This window comes from Dermochelys coriacea, chromosome 12 (genome assembly GCF_009764565.3).
Source record: "Dermochelys coriacea isolate rDerCor1 chromosome 12, rDerCor1.pri.v4, whole genome shotgun sequence".
In the NCBI taxonomy this organism is placed as follows: Eukaryota; Metazoa; Chordata; order Testudines; family Dermochelyidae; genus Dermochelys; species Dermochelys coriacea.
In genome coordinates this window covers 6,679,918-6,701,952 of record NC_050079.1, presented here as the reverse complement: position 1 = coordinate 6,701,952, position 22,035 = coordinate 6,679,918, and the positions used below count along the sequence as shown (strand labels likewise).

General features: G+C 51.0%; 1 protein-coding gene across 4 annotated transcripts in view; it reads right to left on the bottom strand.

The window, feature by feature from the left end:
- Window positions 1-22,035, bottom strand: part of ST3GAL2 (ST3 beta-galactoside alpha-2,3-sialyltransferase 2) — a 93,616-nt gene that overhangs the window by 70,032 nt on the left and 1,549 nt on the right. The window lies entirely within an intron of this gene.

Below are 22,035 nucleotides of genomic sequence, written 5' to 3'. Positions count from 1 at the left end.
AATGCCTATAGTTATCCTTGGGGACCCAGCATACTCCTTAATGCCATGGCTCATGAAGCCATACACGGGCAGCCTGGAGAGTAGTCAGGAGCTGTTCAACTACAGGCTGAGCAAATGCAGAATGGTGGTAGAATGTGCATTTGGACGTTTAAAAGCGTGCTGGTGCAGTTTACTGACTTGGTTAGTCCTCAGCGAAACAATATTCCCACTGTTATTACTGCTTGCTGTGCACTCCACAATATCTGTGAGAGTAAGGAGGAGATGTTTATGGCGGGGTGGGAGGTTGAGGCAAATCGCCTGGCTGCTGGTTACACACAGCCAGACACCAGGGTGGTTAGAAGAGCACAGGAGAGAATGGTGTGCATCAGAGAAGCTTGGAAAACAGTTTCATGACTGGCCAGGCTACGGTGTGAAAGTTCTGCTAGTTTCTCCTTGATGAAACTCCCCGTCCCTTGGTTCACTCTACTTCCCTGTAAGCTAACCACCCTACCCTCCTCCCTTCGATTACCGCTTGCAGAGGCAATAAAGTCATTGTTGCTTCACGTTCATGCATTCTTTATTAATTCATCACACAAATAGGGGGATAACTACCAAAGTAGCCCAGGAGGGGTGGTGGAGGAGAGAAGCACCAGGAGGGGTGATGGAGAAGGGAAGGACAAGGCCACACAGCACTTTAAAAGTTTAAAACTTATTGAATGCCAGCCTTCTGTTGCTTCGGCAATCCTTTGGGGGTGGAGTGGCTGGGTGGCCAGAGGCCCCCCCCACAGCATTCTTGGGCGTCTGGGTGAGGAGGCTATGGAACTTGGGGAGGAGGGTGGTTGGTTACACAGGGGCTGTAGCGGTGGTCTGTGCTCCTGCTGGAGCATATTAGTTTGATCCTCCAGGAGTCTCAGCATTGAATCCTGCCTCCTCTCATCACACTGCTGCCACCTTTCAGCTTCAGCCCTTTCTTCAGCCTGCCACCTCTCCTCCCGGTCATTTTGTGCTTTCCTGCACTCTGACATTGTCTGCCTCCACGCATTCATCTATGCTCTGTCAGTGTGGGAGGACAGCATGAGCTCAGAGAACATTTAATCGCGAGTGCGGTTTTTTCACCTTCTAATCTTTGCTAACCTCTGGGAAGGAGAAGATCCTGTGATCCTTGAAACACATGCAGCTGGTGGAGAAAAAAAAAGGGACAGTGGTATTTAAAGAGACATTTTATAGAACAATGGGTACACTCTTTCACGGTAAACCTTGCTGTTAACATTACATACATAGCACATGTGCTTTTGTTCCAAGGTCGCATTTTGCCTCCCCCCAGCATGTGGCTAGCCCCTCCACCCTCACCCTCCCTGTGGCTAATAGCGGGGAACATTTCTGTTCAGCTACAGGCAAACAGCCCAGCAGGAACAGGCACCTCTGAATATCCCCTTAAGAAAAGCACCCTATTTCAACCAGGTGACCATGAATGATATCACTCTCCTGAGGATAACACAGAGATAAAGAATGGATGTTGTTTGAACGCCAGCAAACATACATTGCAATGCTTTGTTCTACAATGATTTCCGAGTATGTGCTACTGGCCTGGAGCAGTAAAGTGTCCTACCATGGTGGATGGAATAAGGCTGCCCTCCCCAGAAACCTTTTGCATAGGCTTTGGGAGTACATCCAGGAGAGCCGCAAATGCCAGGGCAAAATCAATCATTAAACATGCTTGCTTTTAAACCATGTATAGTATTTTAAAAAGGTACACTCACCAGAGGTCCCTTCTCCGCCTGTCGGGTCCAGGAGGCAGCCTTGGGTGGGTTCGGGGGATACTGGCTCCAGGTCCAGGGTGAGAAACAGTTCCTGGCTGTCGGGAAAGCCGGTTTCTCCGCTTGCTTGCTGTGAGCTATCATCTTCCTCGTCCCCAAAACCTGCTTCCATGTTGCTTCCATCTCCATTGAAGGAGTCAAACAACACGGCTGGGGTAGTGGTGGCTGAACCCCCTAAAATGGCATGCAGCTCATCATAGAAGCAGCATGTTTCAGGCTCTGACCCGGAGCAGCCGTTCGCCTCTCTGGTTTTCTGGTAGGCTTGCCTCAGCTCCTTAAGTTTCACGTGGCACTGCTTCGGGTCCCTGTTATGGCCTCTGTCCTTGCCATGGGAGATTGACAAATGTTTTGGCATTTCGAAAACTGGAACGTAGTTCTGATAGCACGGATTCCTCTCCCCATACAGCGATCAGATCCCGTACCTCCTGTTCGATCCATGCTGGAGCTCTTTTGCAATTCTGGGACTCCATGGTCACCTCTGCTGATGAGCTCTGCATGGTCACCTGCAGCTTGCCATGCCGGCCAAACAGGAAATTGAAATTCAAAAGTTCGCGGGCCTTTTCCTGTCTATCTGGTCAGTGCATCTGAGTTGAGAGTGCTGTCCAGAGCGGTCACAATGGAGCTCTCTGGGATAGCTCCCGGAGGCCAATACCGTCTAATTGTGTCCATAGTACCCCAAATTCGACCCAGCAAGGCCGATTTCAGCACTAATCCCCTTGTTGGGGGTGGAGTAAGGAAATTGATTTTAAGAGCCCCTTGAAGTCGAAAAAAAGGGCTTCGTTGTGTGGACAGGTGCAGGGTTAGATCGATTTAACGCTGCTAAATTTGACCTCAACTCCTAGTGTAGACCAAGGCTTTGAGACTGTTTTGATGTCTCCTAGACTAAATAAAACCAGCTTGGAAGAAACTGGACTGGTCTAGAATTGGTGTTTTACTTTAACTCTCCAGCTGGCACACCTGCCCACTACCCTATGCAGGGCCATGGACTCCAATCCCAATCCAGATTGGGCACTCAGTCATCCCTCCCTCTTCATGTAACACCACAGTTTAATAAGATTAGGTTTTATATGGCAGGTAAATTATGTAGCAAATAACCCAGTGTTATAGGAAGTAACAAGTGAACTATTGTGACAGCAGAAACTATATAGGCAGCTGTGTCATTCATTATACATACACATAGCAACAGCTCACCACAGCCATGAGTTAGGGGATGTGTCAGAGACAACAAGCCAGGACCATAGGGATAGCCCCTGGTATCTACAGACAGAGGCAGAGGCAGAGGCAGACCCCCCCCCCCCCGAGCCTATTCCATTCCTCGATTTCTCCCCAGGGCCGTTAGAGGTAGGAATGAGCAGTCCCAAGTCCCAGATCACACAGTGGCGTTCTAGGGATCCGACTTCACTGCACAGTTCTCCGTCGCGTGAGAGCAGCCCCACTGTGAACCCCACGAATCCCGGCGTAGATGCCACAGCTTGAGTGTGGAACTAGGACTTTCAGGGCTTAGCCCATGATTCTTTGCAGCAGGCTGAGCTGCTCTGATTTTTCCCAGTGCATTGTGGGACTTTTTGTCTGTCCTTTCTGGGCACAGGGAGGGGGGAATTCTGGGAAGGCACTGGAAGACTAGGGCGCTCGCCAGTGTCCACACTGCAGAGTGGTCACATTAGCAGCTGACGAGTTGTGCTCATTTAGCCTACAACCCCTGCCAAGACAGCCACCGCACTCAAACGGAGGGGCTGTGTTCTGCGGACAGGACTCAGGTTATAACTCTTCAGTGAGGACAAGCCTGAGACAGGAAGTGGATGCTGTGTCAGACTTCATTCTCGCCGTGACCATCAATTCCCTTTTCTCCTTTGGTGCCGGCTGTGCTTGGCAGGACTGGGGGCTACTTAATTAGGGCCTGCTAAGCTTCCCATTCATTCTTCATCACAAGACCCTACGTGATCTGTGCAGGCAGCTACAGAGCAATGTGTAAGGGGATGGGGGAAGAGAGTTATAAAAAATCCCATCATGTGACAGATCAGCAATGGCTCAGACAGCTCCCAGGCTAGGAAAAAAGCAGATATAGGTCACATTGGAGCAGATACTCCCTTCCTCCCTGCCACGGGAATACCTACAGCCACTGGGATTCAGCTCTGCGGTGAACTGAATCTGAAGGGGCATCCATACAAACAGGAGAAGGAACAGGTTTGTCATCAGTGAGTCATAAGGAACCCGGTCATGAGAACAAGGACAGACAGACACACAGATACTCCTGCTGAGGATTTCTCAAGCAGCCTTGAGGGCAACCTCCCCTGCCCCCAATATAAACAGGAGGCTGGGTGAGCAGCGCCAGCCCCATCTCAGTGGTTCACACTCCAAGCCGGACAGAAAGGAAAGCAAGAGAATAGACCCCCCCAGCCTGAGGAAACGGTGATACCGCGCTGGCTTTACCTAGCCATTTTCAGAGGTCATGGCTGTTGCCTCTGCTGACTAAAATAGCTCCCTCCATGTCCCCAGTGATGGGGAACTGGCTGGATTTCAGAGGGCAGCCTCTGGACTGCAGGAAGCACAACACAGGGGAACCCCTGGTTTCACCCCAGTAGCAGCAGGCAGCTCGGCACTGGTCTGACTCCAAGCCCAGATACCAACAGGCACTACTTAAGGGGGGGGAAAGCGGGGGGGGGGGTAGTAGTCGGTGGCAGCACATGCATGCGCCTCTCTCTGCTGGGGAACAAGGGACGGCCGATTCCTGCCATTGGAGTTCACATGGTGGCAACCGACCAACTAGGCCAGGGGTCCCGAACTCCCCTGTCACAGCTCCCTCGTGGTGCCCCTCATGGCACTGTTCGACTGGGCTAGGTCCAGCCACATGGGGGCAGGGAGCTCCAACCCCTTCCTCCCAGAGAGGATCCCACTACTCACATGCAAGCGCAAAGCCTCATATCATGGGCTAGAGAAACTCGCCCCCATCCCCAACTTCTCACTGTCCTACAAGAATCCTCTGTTGGCAAAGAGAACAAGAGCAACAGCCACTGGGAGCAGGTTATGTGTCTTGTAGTATCTTCTCATCTAACCATCACTCCTAGACCTGAGAAGGGGTAGAATCTCATTGGACCACACTCCCAAAAGAAAGAACAGGAGCTAGCCTGAGACCCAGCTTCAATCATAAGAACGGCCATACTGGGTCAGACCAAAGGTCCATCTAGCCCAGCATCCTGTCTTCCAAAAGTGACCAGTGTCAGGTGCCCCAGAGGGAATGATCAGAACAGGGAATCATCAAGTGATCCATCCTGTTGCTCATTCCCAGCTTCTGGCAAACAGAGGCTGCTCTGCCACAAGACTTCCTTAGGCAAGTCACTTAGTCTGTACCTCAGATTCCCCACCTGGGCAAGGGGGATAATAGCACCCTCCTCCTCCCAGGCAGGTTGTGAGGATACATGCTCTGAGGAGGCACAGATACTACAGTGAGTAGAGACTCACTGGAACTTCCTGATGCAGACTCTGCAATGGGCAAGGTCTCAGCCCTCTCCAGCACGGAGCATGATGCACTCCAGTCAACCCTGGCCAGAGGATGGCCCCCTGAGGAACACTGCCGGCTGGCAAGGTCAGAGCTATCCCTGCACTCTATCCCAGGGCACTTGTGTAGAACTGATCAATGAAATTGGTTTTAATTGTTCACTTTATTAATGTAATTTCATAAGTAAAGTTTTATGAATGAAACTACATTCATTCATAAAACCAGGTACCCCAATAACTGGCTAATTGAGTTTCACTTTCAATCCAATTGCTGCTTAAATTGCTGAAACTTGCACTGCTTCAACATTATAACTTCTGCTCACTGTTTGCCATTTCTTACACTTGTCCATATTGTAACTCAAACTCCATTTTAACTTGTCCCAAACTCCATTTTAAAACGTTCACTCCACTTTGTAAGAGCTTGCTGCAATTTTCGTTTTTTCAAAACCCTGCTGTAATCTTATTAGTTTAGTTTAGATGTGTGAATGAGATGTATGGATGATGGAATCAACCTCTAGCCCCAGCCTGTCCTGATGAAATAAAGTGTAAACAGCTGAAGATGCAGACAATAGCCCTGAGAAAGCAAGAAGAGTCCACCCTCAAAAGAAAAGAACAAAAGTACAATTGAAGAAACATCAAAGCCAGGTCCTAGGCTGAAAGTCATGTCTGCAATTGACAGGTGATCAATCATACCGAAACCAGAGGCAGCGTGACACAGCAAGACCTATAGACTCTTGATTCAAATTAAAGCCTACAAAAAGGATGGATGAGATGGAAGACTTTGGAGGATAACATTCTGCTGCCAACATGGAAGGGCATCGGTGCATGCCCAACAGAGACCCAGCTCTTCCTTGTGCCCGGCTTTCCTGGCCAGTTAGCCACCACAAGTTACAAACCCAAGCAACGAACTCAAGCTACATTCAGGACTGGTAACTATACAGCAGCTGCAGAACATTTGGTGTGGGGGGGGTGTGCGCGCGTATATACACACCTAGGTGTTAGATATTAGTTATTGTCATAAATCAAATTGTTTTATAATAAATGTGACATCGTGTCTTGTCCCCTGAAACGATCCTGTGTAGTTTTGTCTGCATAACACTCAGCAGTAGCTGGATGTAGCAGACAGCCTGGCTGGAGGGTGCCAGTCAATCCCTCCCAACATCCACCCATGCTGCTAGATGGACTGTGCCAGCAGCCCCTCCCTGAACACCAGAGCCAGGACCGCAGCTCATTGGGGGTCTCTGCTCAGTCTAGCATGCCCAACAGAAAATTTGCTATAGAAGGTTAACCTGCAACGTCCCCTCTCTGGGATCCTAACCCAGAGCTGGGGAAAGGCCAACAGATGGGTGCAGGCACCGGGGGCGGGAGTCCGACACTGGAAGATCTGGCATAGACCTACATCGAGTCTCAGAAGGGCAAGGGCAACATACTTCACTTAAAGATACTGTAAACAAAAAACGCCCCTTTAAGAGAGGGATTGAGCTGGGCATGCCAACATCTGGAGACTCCTCCAGCCAGCTGGTCACTGGGAGGGTCACAGCTTCTTCAGCCCTTGCAGACTCTGGATCAGAGATGAGGGTGCCCCACGCTCTGCCGCCTGCCCAGCGGGCAGCAATTACCATGCCTTCCCCCGGCTGACAAGCAAGCTCAGGTCCAGGTACCCATGCAGGAGATCAGCTCTCCTAGGAGCCCCTTCTAAGGTCATTGGTCCAGTGCTTCAGCCATGGCTTGGTCTCCCAGGCTAGAGGAGCGAGCTGCGAGTTACTGGCATTCCCACTGTGCTGCAGCCTGGGGCTCAGCAGGGCTGCGACACGGCCCAGGAACAACAGCTGCAAGTGGGGTTGCCCTGCATCCAAAGGACAGATTAGGGGGTGTAAATAAGAGCTCAGCTGGTGTCAGTGGGGAAAGGGAGGAGCAGCTTGATGGGACTTGTCTGCCATCTTCCCACAAGCATCCATCAAGGAGGACTGACTGACCAGGACCTGCAGCTGTTTCCAGGACCAGGGAGGGGAGTGCCGAGCACAGCAGCTCTCACAGGTCCTGGCAGGACAGGGAGCATCCCATCTGCCTGGCTCAGACCTGGCCCCCCAAGCACCCTCTACATGCCAGATGGCGGATGACCTGCCCTCCCCAGCTGAGACCTGGCTGCAGGAATAGTGGTCACCGCTGTCGGGAGGGGTAAGAAAGGTGGCATCAGAACACCTTGACACTCTGTAGGAGACACCAACTACCAAGCTCTGCTGCCTATTGTTATGTGGCCATGGGAAGACACACACAAACTCCATGCAGCCAGGGCAGAGATACTGCCCCATCTCACTGGCTGTAACAATTAGCAGATGCTTGAAGATCAGGAGACATCTCAAGCTGTGTCATAGGCCTTATACTGCTGTGCTCCAGAGGGAGGGGCCTGGGCCCGGGCCCCTGGATAAGGAGGCTTCCTGCCCCAGTCCTGTTGTCAACATGAAGCTCCCAGGTGACATTGATTTGCTAGGATTTTGGGGGCACACAACATTGTGTTAGCTGCCACTGTAACTGCATTGGCCCACTAGGGGGCAGTCAACACTGCTCACTGGCCACACCTCTTCCTCTAGGGACTAGAAGAGTGAGCTGCGCAGGGCTATTCCACTGGGCCCACACCAGTTTTGCAGCCCTCCTGCCTCTAGGCAGTTAGGGCCACAGCTCCAGTCCTCTGACCAGAAGAGATGTGATACCAGTGCTACTGAGATCAGCCAGCAGGAGACAGTGTGAGAAGCCATCAACTCATGCTGCTTCCCCATTCCTTAACATATCGATCTCCACTAGGAACGTGTGGCAAGATCTGTCCCTACGAATTTCCCCTAACTGCAAGCTCAGCTTGGAAAAATGAGTGGGAGCTCATGCAGAATAACCGAACAAACAGTGATGGGGAAGGGTACGAAAAGGAGACAGAGGGAATTAGTCCAAACAAAGAGGCCTCAAGGACCATGTTATAATCATGCTGGTAAACAAGAGAAATGTGGGACCAAAAATCAATGGCCCAAAACCAGTGTGTCAGAAATTAGGCCTAATTGATGGCAAAATAATGAGGGGATGGTCTATTTCACCCACCTCTCCCTTTTGGGGTTCTTAAAAATAAAAGACTGTTTTGGGGGGAAGCTGCCTACCATGACACTGGCTGGCTGCAAGACAGAAGGGGAAGGAGTGCACTTCCAGGGCTGTCACCCCCAGTCTCCTGGGACCCTGGATCTTCTTCATCCTAATCCTGAGAGATGACCAACCAGACCAGAGAGGGAGCCATAGGACAAATTTTTTAGCCAGAGCGGGTGCAGGTTGCAACCACCACCTGGTATGCGAGACAAACACAGACACCTCCTCCCAGCATGTCCTTTTTCTTCCCCTCCTTGTTTCTTCTCTTTCCTGTTGCCTTCAGTCTAACAAGAGTTGGGCTTAGCCAGCCAAGACTGTAATTTTGCAACACTGCTGTAAGCCTGCGACCAGAAAGCCAATAAAAGCAATGCCCTAAACAGCCCAATACCAGGACAAGTTTGCCATGTCTGTGTGTGGCTGATCTGCCCATGGGCTGAACCTGTGTTTCTCCAGCAGCCAGGTTGCAAATGAGAGTCAACCCCAGAGACAGAAGCTGCATTTTCTTTCCTTCACTGTTCTTTCCTTTCCCTTTGCGTGTGTGTTTGTCTTGCAGGAAATGGGATCGGACTTTATCCAGCCCGTCTCAACTCAACTTTTTCTCTTTCCCCAAAAAGACAATTATTTTTGAAATCACCTAAGATGGTCAAATGAGGGGTTTTTTTCCTTCTAAAGACTATCCGGCTAAAAGAAACAAGGGAGGATGTTAAAATGGAAGCCTGACTTAATACCTTACAATGCACACGCTTTGTTTTTCCTTTTTCAGTATCTAATAAGAATGGTCACACTGGGTCAGACCAAAGGTCCATCTAGCCCAGTATCCTGTCTTCCGGTAGCCAGTGCCAGGTTAAATGGATGTTTAATGGTGTGTTCGCCTTATAAGTAGGCTGGCGTCTCTGGATACCAAACCTCATTTAAAGCTATTTGACATTGCCCTCTTGCCTCTTTGGGTCCTTTATTGCATCTCGATTAATACAAGTGAGCCTAGAGAGCAGCTCAGGATTAGAGAGTTCATAAAAGGGAGGGACTGGTGACTTGCACAGGTGTCTGACTTCCAAGTGGAAGTCTGAAAGGAAAGCAAATGCCTGCTCGAACCAGGGGCTGCTTCGGGAGAGCCGAACATCGCACAACTTGCAGTGCATGATGGGAAGCAGAGCCAAGACACAGCGACTGCTGTATTGCCAACCCCAAATGTTCAAAAATCATGAGACTGGCTTTAAAAATCCAGAGATTATGTACAAATAGATTTGGGGTTCTTTTTATTTATCTTTTGAGCCATTAGCTTCAAAATGTGACCTCTTTCTCCCCAGCCACAAGGGCTAGAAACTTACTTTTTCTTTCAGAAGGACGGCTGAACTCATCACATCCCCACCTTGACTCCAGGAGCTGGGACTTTACAGAAAACAATAATTACCCTGAGACTCATGATAAAATCATGCGAGTTGGCAACACAGTGACTGGCTGCTCTCTGGAGTGTTGGTGCTGGCTGCATTAGGAAGGTAGCTGAGCAGCAGCTCCAAGGACCATGCGGGCCAACTCCCTGCTGGCTAGACTGCAAGACCAGAGCCCAACACCTGGCCTTGCTCCCAGGAGTTAGAGATCCTGGGTCCTTGGAGTGCCTGCCCCCATGACAATGCTGTGCCCTGCGGATCTCAGGGGCTCTCTCATCAGAGCCCCAAGTGGCAAAAGACAGGTCCCTAGCCACTGAAGGACCAATGTCTGACCTAGCTGGAGTCAGTAGCCAAACTCCCCTCAATTTCAGGAAGGCAAGATCAATCCCCAGGGATTGCTCAGGGGGCAAAACAGCGGAGGGGTGGGGTCAGGGGAGCTCCCAGTGCTACCCTGGCATCAGGCACTTCCATAGATGGCCCTAGGAGAGAAACCCATTAGTGCCAAGATGAGGGACATGCCTGCTTTAAACTCCTATAGTGCAGAGCAGTAAATACTGCCTCCCCCAGGTGTTCCATGCTCCACGGAGACAAGCTGCAAGGAAAAAAGCTGCAGTCAGATGGGAGGTCTGGACAGGCTAGACTGCCTGAGAGTAATAGGGGGGAGCAGCGGGAGAGTACAGAGATCAAGCAGGAGGTAACCCAGTGTAAGCACTTCACAGACACTGAATCTCCATGTCCAAGAAGCCCTCCAGGGCTTCCTGTTTGACAGATGAGAAAATGGAGGCGCATGCAGGTGAAGCAATTCACCAGGGTTAGCTGCATAGCAGGGAGTAAAACTCCAGCTCCTGGCACCCAGGTGCCATCCTGCACCCCATGCCAGGATGCCACATGCACCCCAGATGCACTCCCCTAATGATACATCTGGTGGTCTCATTTGCACCAGCTGGGGATCTGACCTCAAGGGGGGCATGATCCAGATGTTAGGGGGCTATGGCTCCAAACTCCTTGCTCTGCCACCATGACATTCCCCTCTGATATTGTCTGGACTGGTGATCTGCTAGGCCACTCCAATCCTTGACTCCGGGAGCCAGCCTTACCCTGCTCTGCTGTGAGAACCCCCACTCCTGGGCTGTTCATGCACAGCCTCTGGCATGTAAGCTGCTCCCAGCTACTTGCAGCCAAATGACATTAGCCAATATCTCCAGTCCCAGACACAACCCTAGGAACCTCCGTCTGCAGTGTCAGTTATACCCACTGGAGGCTGCAAGCTTACATGAGTTTGTCAATTTAACAAAGAAATTGATATGTACCAGGCTTATTATCCCAAGGGGAGACTGACACCCTTCAAACCAAACACACTGCTTCAGGTAAGATAAACAAACAGATTTATTAATTATAAAGATGATTTTTAAGTGATTATAAGTCAAAGCGTAACAAGTCAGAGTGGTTACCAAAATAAAAATATAAACACATGGTCTAAACTCTCAACCCTATTAGACTGGGCAGCAACTAGATTAAGCAGTTTTTCTCACCCCACTGGATATTGCAGTCCTTAATATACAGGTTTGTTCCTTAAACCTGGGCCAATCTCCTGTGTTGGAGTCTTGTGTTCTTCTCAGTGTCTTGGTTGCTTACACCATAGGTGGGGTTAGGAGAAGGGCCCAGTATGTGTCCACTCTGTCTGTTTTATACCCTCAGTCCATGTGCTTGTAGAACACACGTGGGGGTCATTGCTGAGTCTCTCCCAGCAAGGTTGAGTAATTCCCCTGGTGTGGCCTCATGCAGGTGAGTCATTGTACTGTAGCTCCCTTGCTGGACAATGGCTGTTGATGGTTGTTTGACACCCCGACCGAGCATTGGTACTTTCTTTGCTGTTGCCTCTGTTGAGCTAAAATCTGGCTGAACCCCAATTTACAGCATGCTTTACAACACAATTCTCATAACTCCATATGCATTAATGATACACATATATGGATAGAGAAATGACTTTCAGCAGTTCATAACCTTTCCCCTGATACATATAAAGTATGCCTTGTAAGGTAAGACCATGATTATATGAAAATGAGGAATATGGGGGTTACAGTGCACTCCAAGGTATAGAATGTCACAGCTATACATTTCCTGTGGGACCTTGGGCAAGTCTTAGTTTCTCTGTGCCTCAGATCCCCAGCCTAGAGATGAGGAACTGAGGTACAAAGGTTAAATGGCCCCCCCTTTTGTATAACTGTGCTCTAAAACAGCATTAATAAGACTCAGAGCAGGTCACGTGAAAGAATCTCACTGTAATGGCTAGTAACTTGCTAAATTTCAGTTCTCAATTAATCTTCTTAAGACTATTACATACAGCACCTTTACACGAGGATTGGAAGTCATCCCTTTGAATGGGGTGGGGCGGAGGGGGGAATAGACTATGGTGCAAAAAAACCCAGAACAAATCACACCGTGTTGAGTTACTCAAATTTCCGTGTGGCAATTCCGCCAAGCAATTCCCCACTCCTTCCCCAACATCACATCTATAACAGACTCCTCCTAAACGGACAGGAAGTTAGGTTGTTTCCAAGCACCAGGTATCTAGTTCCATCATCTGAAGTAGGAAGAGTTAATGAACCAACTGACTGTGCTCCAGTTTTCACAACAGTTCATGTCATTACTTAACAGTGAGCCCTTATGTTTGCCAGGCTATAATTTGCTTTGCTATTGTTCTGTTCAAATATAGCACGTGGGTGAAATAAGTCTTCACATGTAATCAGACTTCCTTCTCTTAAAGATATAGAATCATAGAATATCAGGGGAGGGATGGACCTCAGGAGGTCATCTAGTCCAACCCCCTGCTCAAAGCAGGACCAATCCCCAATTTTTGTCCCAGATCCCTAAATAGCCCCCTCAAGGATTGAGCTCACAACTCTGGCTTTAGCAGGCCAATGCTCAAACCACTGAGCTATCCCTCTCCCCACTGTCTCACGCTTACCTAAGATACTAAAAAGGGGACAGGGTATTTGAGACTTGGAGAGTGCTCATATAGCCACAGGCTGTGTTGTTATCCACAAGGATTCATAGTGAAGATGGAACAAAACGTTCCATAAAGGCTGAGTTAAGATGAATTTATGCGTTTAACGAGTGAGATTTGATTTTAAATACTGAACTTAAGTCAAGTTTCTAAAACTTCTATTACAGTGGTTCTCACATGTTCAGGCTGCAATGCTACATCACTCGAAATTGCCCTCTTCTGATAATTCCCTCTGAAGCATCTAGTACTGGCCACACAGAAGACAGAATACCAGGCTAGATGGACCATTAATCTGACCCAGTCTGGCTATTCTTATGTTCTTCTACATCTTCTTCCTTTCGACCCCACCCCAAATGGCTGAGCCCAATCACACAACTACAGTGGTCATGTAGCAGACTGGCAAAGCATGGACTGCATAGGGCACTCCAGAGGCCTCTATTGGCTGGTTCACTAAAGGTCAGCAGCCTACTACTGCCATTAGCTAGCCTAGCTACTCCTGTAGCTCAAGCAGGAGCCGCTCATATTGTGCTGCTGAAGGTCCTTGGTTTTAAACCTACCTCCCACCCAGGGTGGCCCATTGTACTTGGTTAGAAGAAACTCACATTGGAGTGTGCCAATGAGACAAGGTGAAGATGGCCCCACCTGCTTGGCTTCATTTGCTCATTCCCAATTGTGGGTCGGTGCCAGTCCTTCCTGGGAGCAAGGATTTATACCTAATGTGCCCCTTGCAACCTCCATCCCTCTGATTCCCTGCAGATCACATGGCAGCACAGGTTCTCCCTCACATGTCTGCATGCAACAGAAGTTGCAGTCAAGCAGGGGGAGGTTTAGGGCTCAGTTGCTGAAGCCTCCAAGAGCTCAACAGAATAGCCTGGGCTGGATGACTGCTAACAGCAATACGGGCCAAACCCTGCTCACCTGAGCACTCCACAATAGTGAATTACTAATGGCATTGCAGTATCCCTGTGGCACTGAGCACTGCACAGTGACAGCCCAGAGAACCTATGGCCTAACTAGACAAGTCAAAGCATGGGAAAGGAACTTGAGGCACAGGGAGACAGGTCACTGGCCAAGTCGGGAATAGAACCCAGATCTCCTGACTCCCATTCCAGTGCCTTTATCCACTGAAACACAGTGCCTCTCAAGTAGGATCTAGCCCTTAACGTGGCAAGAAGAGACATTTTGCGTGCTCTGGAAGTAGCAAGCCAGGGTGAACAAGCCGTGCGTCTCTGGAGAGCTCCACAGGCTGCTGCCCCAGGCCTAGACCAGTTTGCTTCAATGAGCTCTGCCTGGGACAGCCATGTCACAGTCTCTTCACCTGGCTGCGGAGGAGGGTGATTAGTGTTCAAGTGAGGAGTGAGCTGGGAAGGAGCCATGGTCTGCAGGTACATGAGTAATACAATCCCTGCCTTCACGAGATCAGGGAGAAGAAGGCCTCGGCATCTGGCAAGCTTCCTGGAGCAGCTGAAATGCTGATCTTTCCCCAAGGAGGCTGCCAGGGCCAAGACCATTTTAATCTAGTCCACAGACGTTTTGGTGCAGGAGAAGGGGAAGGAAATGGAAGAGAAGCCTAGACCTCCCTCCTCCTCCCTAATGCTGCCCCTAGCTCCAGGGTGTAGCCTAGTGGACAGATCTCTTTATGGAAGGACCCAGCTGCCTTGGACCTCCTGGAGGGGGGATTGAACATGGGTCTCTGGGCATGGCAGCTGCTTCTCCTCCACAGGAGCAGGACATTGTCCTTCTGGCACTGGGTCACTGTCCAGCACTGCTTCATGGCACCCCATCGTGCTCTGCTGGCCTACCAAGGAGCACCTTGCGCATGGAGACTGCTAACCCATGTTCTCACATGCCCTGGAGAGGGGAGGGGGAGGGTTCCTTGGCACCAACTGAGAAAAAACAGCCGAGACGGCTGCTGCTTAGCAGGGGCCAGTGGTTCTGAAATTACAGACGAGCGTCTCCATGGGATTGCAAAAAGCAGGGAAATGAGTTTACAATGGTTCCCTCCTCTTCCTCTCCACTGCTGTTGCAGTGGAGGTTTGAGACATTTCAGACACCAGAAACCCTAGGAGGCCTTGCAGGCGGGAGAGGCACAACTGGGCTCTGCAGCGGGCCGCAAGCTGTGTCTGAGGAGGACCTATGAAAATCCAGTTGGCCGCTCACCAGGCCGGCTGCTACCATTGCTCTACCCACTCCACTTCACTTCAGTCCAAGGGCCTCATTCTGTAGCCTTCCTGCACCGACACCCGTTCCTGCTTTCCTAGCAGAGGTGCTGGAACTAGGGGCACTGCCACACCCCCTGGCTTGACATGATTTCCATTACATAGGGTTTAAAGTTTGGTTCAGTGGCTCAGCACCCCCACTATAAAAACTGCTCCAGTATCTGTTTCCTAGCGCAATAGGAGGTGGAGCAGGGGTGTCCCGTGGACCACTTGCAGCTCAGGAGGGGCAACCAATGTCAGCAACAGGCCCCAGCACACACAGTGCAATGAGGCTACTGCAATCGAGATGGAATATTGCATGCTGATACTTGCAGCCTCTGCTGGCACGTCTCCAAGTTGCCTTGCAAGTTCTGTGCAGCTGTCAGGCTCCTGTTAAGCTGTTCGTAGTGTCATTGGCTAGGCAAGTCTGGGCACCCTCCTCCAGAGCCAGATCGGGCACTAGTGCAGGTTTCTAGACATGTGGGGGATACCTGGAGAGGCATCCAGATAAAGAGGGCAGAGGAGCTGCTGGTCCTAAACCAGACTTCTCAAAGCCAGGATCACAGATTAATAAACCCGGTGTGAGAGATGGCCGGAAGGAGGCAAACAAAAGTATCGTAGCTTATGTCACCAGCGTGCCAAGTGGATGTGCCCAGCCCTTGGGGCCCAAGGAATCAGTTGCATCAGATATGTTAGCACTTGAGCACTAGTAGCTCTTTTCCAACTACGCCCCTCTTGGCACCAGACCAGGGCTGGTTTCTTCAGGTCATGCTGAGGAAGATCCAGCGTGTGGACTGCTGCTGGAGAAGCTAGAGCAGCAGCACAGTGAAAGGAACCAGCTGCTGCCGTTCAGAGAGCTGCTGAAGAGCTGGAATGTCATGCTCTAACTTCCACTGGACGCTCTTTGGAGAAGGACCATCTCTTTGTTCTGGGTTTGTACAGCACCTAGCGCAATGGCTGGGGTCCCCAAGTGCTACCACAGGACAAATCAATATTAATAAGTCTCACCCTGCTGTGGGAGGTGGCTCCCGGATCCTTCTCCCTCCCGAAAGGAGAATCGCTGGAGAAATCCACCTTCTTCTCTGAGAAAGTGCCATCAACTTAGCCCTAGTGAGACTGTCTGATGAGAAAGTCTGCCCTCTCAGACCAAGTAACCAGAGCAGAGACGGCAGAGTCTGCAGACAGCTCATGATCGGAGCCTTTCCTTTAGGAGCTAGCCCAAGGGTGGGCAAAATTTTTGGCCTGAGGGCCATATCTGGGAATAGAAATTGTATGACGGGCCACGAAAGCGGGGTTGGGTTGCGGGGGGTGCGGTGAGGGCTTTGGTCGAGGTGTGGGCTCCAGGATGGGCCCAGAAATGAGGAGTTCAGCGTGCAGGAGGGGACTCCGGGCTGAGGTGGGGGAGTTGGGTGCGGGGGTGGGGGTAAGGGCTCTGGCTGGGGGTGTAAGCTCTGGGGTGGGGCTGAGGATGAGGAATTTGGGGTGTAGGAGGGTGCTCCAGCTGGGACTGAGGGGTTTGGAGGGTGGGAGGGGGGATCAGGGCTGGGGCAGGGGGTTGGGGTGCAGAAAGGGGTGCAGGTTCTGAGTTGGGGTGTGGGCTCTGGGGTGGGGCTGGGGATGAGGGGTTTGGGATGCAGGAGGGTGCTCCGGGCTGGGATCAAGGGGTTTGGAGAGTGGAAGGGGGATCAGGGCTGGGGCAGGGGATTGGGGCGTGGAGAGAGGCTCGGGGTGCAGGCTCCAGGCAGCGCTTACTTCAAGCAGCTCCTGGAAGCAGCAGCAGCAGCAGCAGCAGCATGTCCCCACTCGGGCTCCTTCATGGAGCCACAGCCAGGCAGCTCTGCATGCTGCCCCATCCGCAGGCACCACCTCTGCAGCTCCCATTGGCTGCAGTTCCTGGCCAATGAGAGCAGCAGGGGCAACACTTGGGGTGGGGGCAGCATGCAGAGCGGAGCCCCCTGGCTGCCCCCTACCCGTAGGAGCCAGAGCAAGGCCATGCCGCTGCTTCTGGGAGCCACATGGAGCAGCCCCCGACCCTGCTTCCCAACTGGTGCAGGGCAAGCCCCAGACCCCGCTCCCCAGCAAGAACTCGAGGGCCGGCTTAAAACGGCTGGCAGCCTTGATCCGTAGTTTGCCCACCCCTAAGCTAGCTACAGAGAGATCAGCCTTCTTCTAGAAGCAGCTAAGTGAAAACTGAGCCAAGCCTCATCCATCTCCGTCATTCAGAACCTGTGGGTGGTAGCGACACTGACGAGCATCAAGTCCATTTTCTCAGCGCCGCTGGCAGGCTAGCTATTTGCTGCGACATTGGACCCAAGACAGAGGCTGGGCCGGTTAGAAGACAGATCCTCGCCGTAGCAGCACCCAGGATACTGAGAAAGGGGTACAAAGTAGAGTGCTCCACAGCAGCCGAGAAACTCTGGTGTGTGAGGGATGAGGGCCTGGAAGGAGTGCGTCACCTACAACATTTTATACTGGCCGCCGCTGAGCAAGCATTTTAGAAGAGCTGCTAAAGCATGGGGAGAAATAAAGATCTCCCTCCAGGAGCTGGACACTTCCCACAAAAAGTGAGTCCAAGGATCTAGGATAAAAATTAAGCCATGATCCCCACCTTCAAAATAACACGGCTGTTGTGTAACTCGACTGGAAGTGTGAAAGTCCAGTGTGCCACTCCCACAACAGGATCACACTGGATCTCCACCTTCCTGAGGTCAGGACAGCTACAGTCTGGGAAGGGATTAAGAATCAGGATTCAAATGCCCCCAACTTCCATAGAAACAGAAAGCCACACGGCCATTTCGGAGATCACAGGGGCTAGAGAAATACCCTAGCGAGCTCTGTAGCCATGGGGCACCTACCAAGTGAGATGTAGCGTGAGGGGGTCACAAACTGGTATCGTGGTGTTCTTCAGCTAGCACACATGGCCTTTGGTAGGGGCAAATCCTGGACAATGCCCCCTAAATGGAACAGGAGGATGCTCAGCAAACACAGGATAGGGCCCCTGCCTCATGCACCATAGACTAAATGCATGCAAGCTTAGCACCTCTACTCCATCACATCATCCTTCTCACACGCTCCCTCCCCTTGTCCTGAACTGGGCCCGATTACAGAGATGTGTGAATAGCTTCCCCAGTCACAACCCTCCTCCACCTGCCTGCTTCGTTCAGTCTCTGTCTCCTGCATGACGTTAGGGACTGAATCAGCCAGGCAGCAATGGCATCAGCCAGGTTTGCCATCTGCACCAATGGGGAAGGGAACCAGCACAAGGCAGGGACACCGAGCAGGGAACAGTGACTGACGCGCAGTCTGCCGGGGGGCTCCACCGGCTCTGTTCTGCCCTCACTTCCCAGCTACGCCACAAGTGCTAGGATTTCCCCCATCACGCAGGCTATTCCTGCACACACACAGGCTCCCAGGAGCTCTTAGCCAGCAAGCTAAAGCTTTGGCAGGGGGAGGGGAAGATGTCAGGGCGAAGGGGAAAGCAAGTCAAAGCTTCATGCAGGGGGACTTCCAACCTGCCTGCCAGCCACACTCCAGGCTGGAGGAGTTCAAGGTATTCCACTGACTAATCAGGATCACACCGCCATCTGTAGCGATCTCTCTGCAGCCTGCCAGGGCTGATGCTGGAAGCTCTGGATTCACCAGAAGCAATGGGAAAGGACCAGCTATCCCAAGTCTAATTTAAAATTTTATTTTGGAGCCCTGGGAGTGACTCTGAAGGGAGAATGGGAACGGATGAACCCTGACCCGAGGAAACGGGGTTGGGGAGGAGAGTAGCCTTGTTGAGCTGAGCACACAGGATACTGATCAATTTTAGATATATTTTCTCATTGGTTTTATCTTCGCTCTCTCTGAAGCGCACACAGGAAGGGACACTCCTACTGGCTTTGCTGCCCATTGCTAGGAACTGCCTTTACAACAGGGGAAGAAACACTCCTCCTTCCATGGGTGAACAGTCAAAGCATGGAAACACTTGTCTTATGGGTACCTTTTCCTAAGACAGGGAGCAAGTCAGGAGACTCATGAGAACTACTTCCCACCTTCTTCACCACTGCACATTCTCTCTGTAGGCAGATGTTTAGATGCCTCTCTGGGAAGCATGTTCTCCTAGTGTAGTGGTTTTATTAGCGGTTAGGTGTCAGGTGGTGATTTACCTGCACAATGTGTGCCTCTGCTCTGAATAGCAGTGCAGGAAAGGAAGAGTTATTTGCATTTCTTTAATTATCTGACTTATAGCAGCCCCTGAAGGTAACCAATCTGGGTGCGCTTGTGCTCAGTATGGTACAAACCAATAAGTACCAAAGAGTGGCTGGAGAGCTTACATTTCTTTTTGAAAAGAGCCTCTGGCATCAAATCTCTTTTAAAAAGCCACTGTACTGGCACACTGGACCATTTTAAAAAAATGCACGTCCCATTATTCTATCATAATGCCCCCAAATCCACTACAGCTTAAGCTAGCAACACTACAGCATTTGGTGTCATTACCCAAAATAGGAAATTCCATAGGACAGTAGCATGTAGGGTGCGACCTCCCACTCCCCCACTTCTGGGAATACGCAGGGCTAGCAGGCAGGAAGGGGACCTGACCGCTGGTCTCAGATTTCATTTAAAACACATCAAGGTCAGATTTTGACGCACGCGGTGACTCGACGGCAAACATGCCGTGCTCACAAGGAAAGACGCTTTTCCCTAACTGCTGGCACTGCAAGCTCAGAACACTCAAGGCACACGCAACCCAGCCCCACTCAACTACCCCCTACCTGGTCATCATCCCCAGTTACGCGACCTCTGCAGAGAGAAGGGGCCATTCCGGTCTGCTGCTGACGTACCAGACAGAAGAGCTAGACTCGCCTGCTGGGCTCAGGAGTCAATGTGGCTGGTGTAAGAACTCTTCAGTCATTAAAGCAAGCAGCTCTGGTGGTTACCACTAGACAAGCAGCCCCAAGGGGCAGTGTACCCAAATATATACACATCAGCTGAAGAACTGGGCTCAGCAGACAAAGGATTCTGCTAAATAGCTGGAGGACAGCCTGGGCTACCACCTAGTCCCAACTGCAGCTGATGGGCAGTGTGATCTCCCAGGTGCCTCAGCTCCCCCTGCTATGGAACAGGGCTGTTTCCCCCCTTAGCTCTCAAGAATTGAGGATCAGGTACCCTGGAAGGCTACAGAAAAGCACCACGGGCTGCTATAGCTACGAAAAAGCACCACCTGCTTTCCCAGTGGAGGGTTCTTCCATGCACATGACTCCCGTAGGGCAAAAAGGGAGGTCAGTGCACACAGAGACCCTGCAGGATGGGGCCCAAGGTCAATGCTAAGCAGCAACTCCCATTCCTGCTCATCAGGACAGGAACTGGCAGGAAGCAGCGGACTCCACACCAGGAACACACCACGCAGGCTTCTCTTCGGGTTTCCATTCTAATTAACAATTGCTGACAGAGTCCAACCAACTCCACCACCTTCACTTGGCAGAAGCCTTTAATAAACCTGGGAAGCTGCCAATTTCAGTTCTATTAAACTGACAGCATTTGAGTGCTGAGCTACAGGTTACTGCCGGTGACAGAACCTCCATCCTGTTATCTAGGACTCCAGCAACTCTATCCCATGGTTAAGTCTCTTCCCTTTGGTCTTTGGGTAACTAGATATATTTTTGAACCGTCAGCACCAAGTAAATGGGACCACAATGAAAACCCTTTGGACAGGCATCTGCAGTGCAACAACAGGAAACCCAAAGGCTGCCCTGAGAGAGAAAAAAAATTGCAGCGAACCCAAGTAGCTGCAGAGGCTACCCTGTCTTGGATTACAAGGTTAACAGTTTCCTTTCCCTCTCCTTCCCCCCTGCCCCAGTCTCTGCTGCAAACAGATCATCTGGCTCTGATCAAATCTGCTCACTCCTGCACACTGCATAACTTTCAAAATAGGCTTCCCATCCATGCCTCAGCCGGTCACCGCCAAGCTCCATCAGATGGCAGCAATCCAAATGGGAAGTAAAAACTTGCACATTGCAGCAGCAGCGCACTCTCCCATCCTTGGCGCAAGTTTTCTAGAGCAGAGAGAGTTAGAGGCTCTGATCAGCCCAGGAATGACAATAAGGTCCCAATTTGCAGAGGTACCCACCACTCACATATCCCACCAGCGTGGTTACAATGCAGAAGACAGCACAATCCCCAGGAGCACACCTAGACCTTTCTTAACAGCAGTGCATTGCAGGCAGCATGGTGGACAGCGGGCTTTGCTAATGAAAGCCTGTTACCTCTGAACAGACTCATCCCACAACCAGCTGGCAGAGAGGAGGGAGAAATAGAAATCAATGCCAAACTGCCCACCGCTGGGCTTAATGGCTGTCGTTTCAGCAAACACATGGTGGGATGGAAGAGTGGGTTTGCTTATGGAGAGGCAGGAGCCCCCCAGACCATATGGAGCACAAGGAAAATGCAACAGTGGATCAGGAGGACAGGAAGCAGCAGGCCACACACTGGCCTATGTGGTACTCACTTAGCCTTAGCAGGAGGGAGGAAGAGTCGACATCATAGGGGTCATGAAGCACTCTCAAAGGGGATGGCTTGTTTGGAGCCTCAGGTTGAACATACCTAGAGAACCCAACCCCCAGAGGTCCACATGCTGACATGGCCAATTCAGTCATTCATCCTTCTGGAGAAAGAAACTGAATCCTATTGGCTTTACAGCATCAAGACTTTTTTGGAACCTGCCTGGTAGAAGTCCTGTCTCCTGTGCATGGACATTAAGAGTCCAGTTACCAGGAGAAGACCCTGTGAAGAAGGGGTACCACTTGCTGGGTGCCACAGCTGCTGACTTTCAAGCTGTACACAATTTTTTAATGTTGGTCACCCAGCATTGAGAGCTCATTTCCATTCTGCGCTGTACAACAAGAGAATATTAATTACAGAATCTCTCCTGGCCTGGACTAGGCATATCCCAGGAAAAACCCAGCTTGACTGAGATTCCAGACTTGAGTTAGCAAAGGGCTGGGGAGAAGCCAAAATTTTCACTTGAGAACCGAGAAGACAGG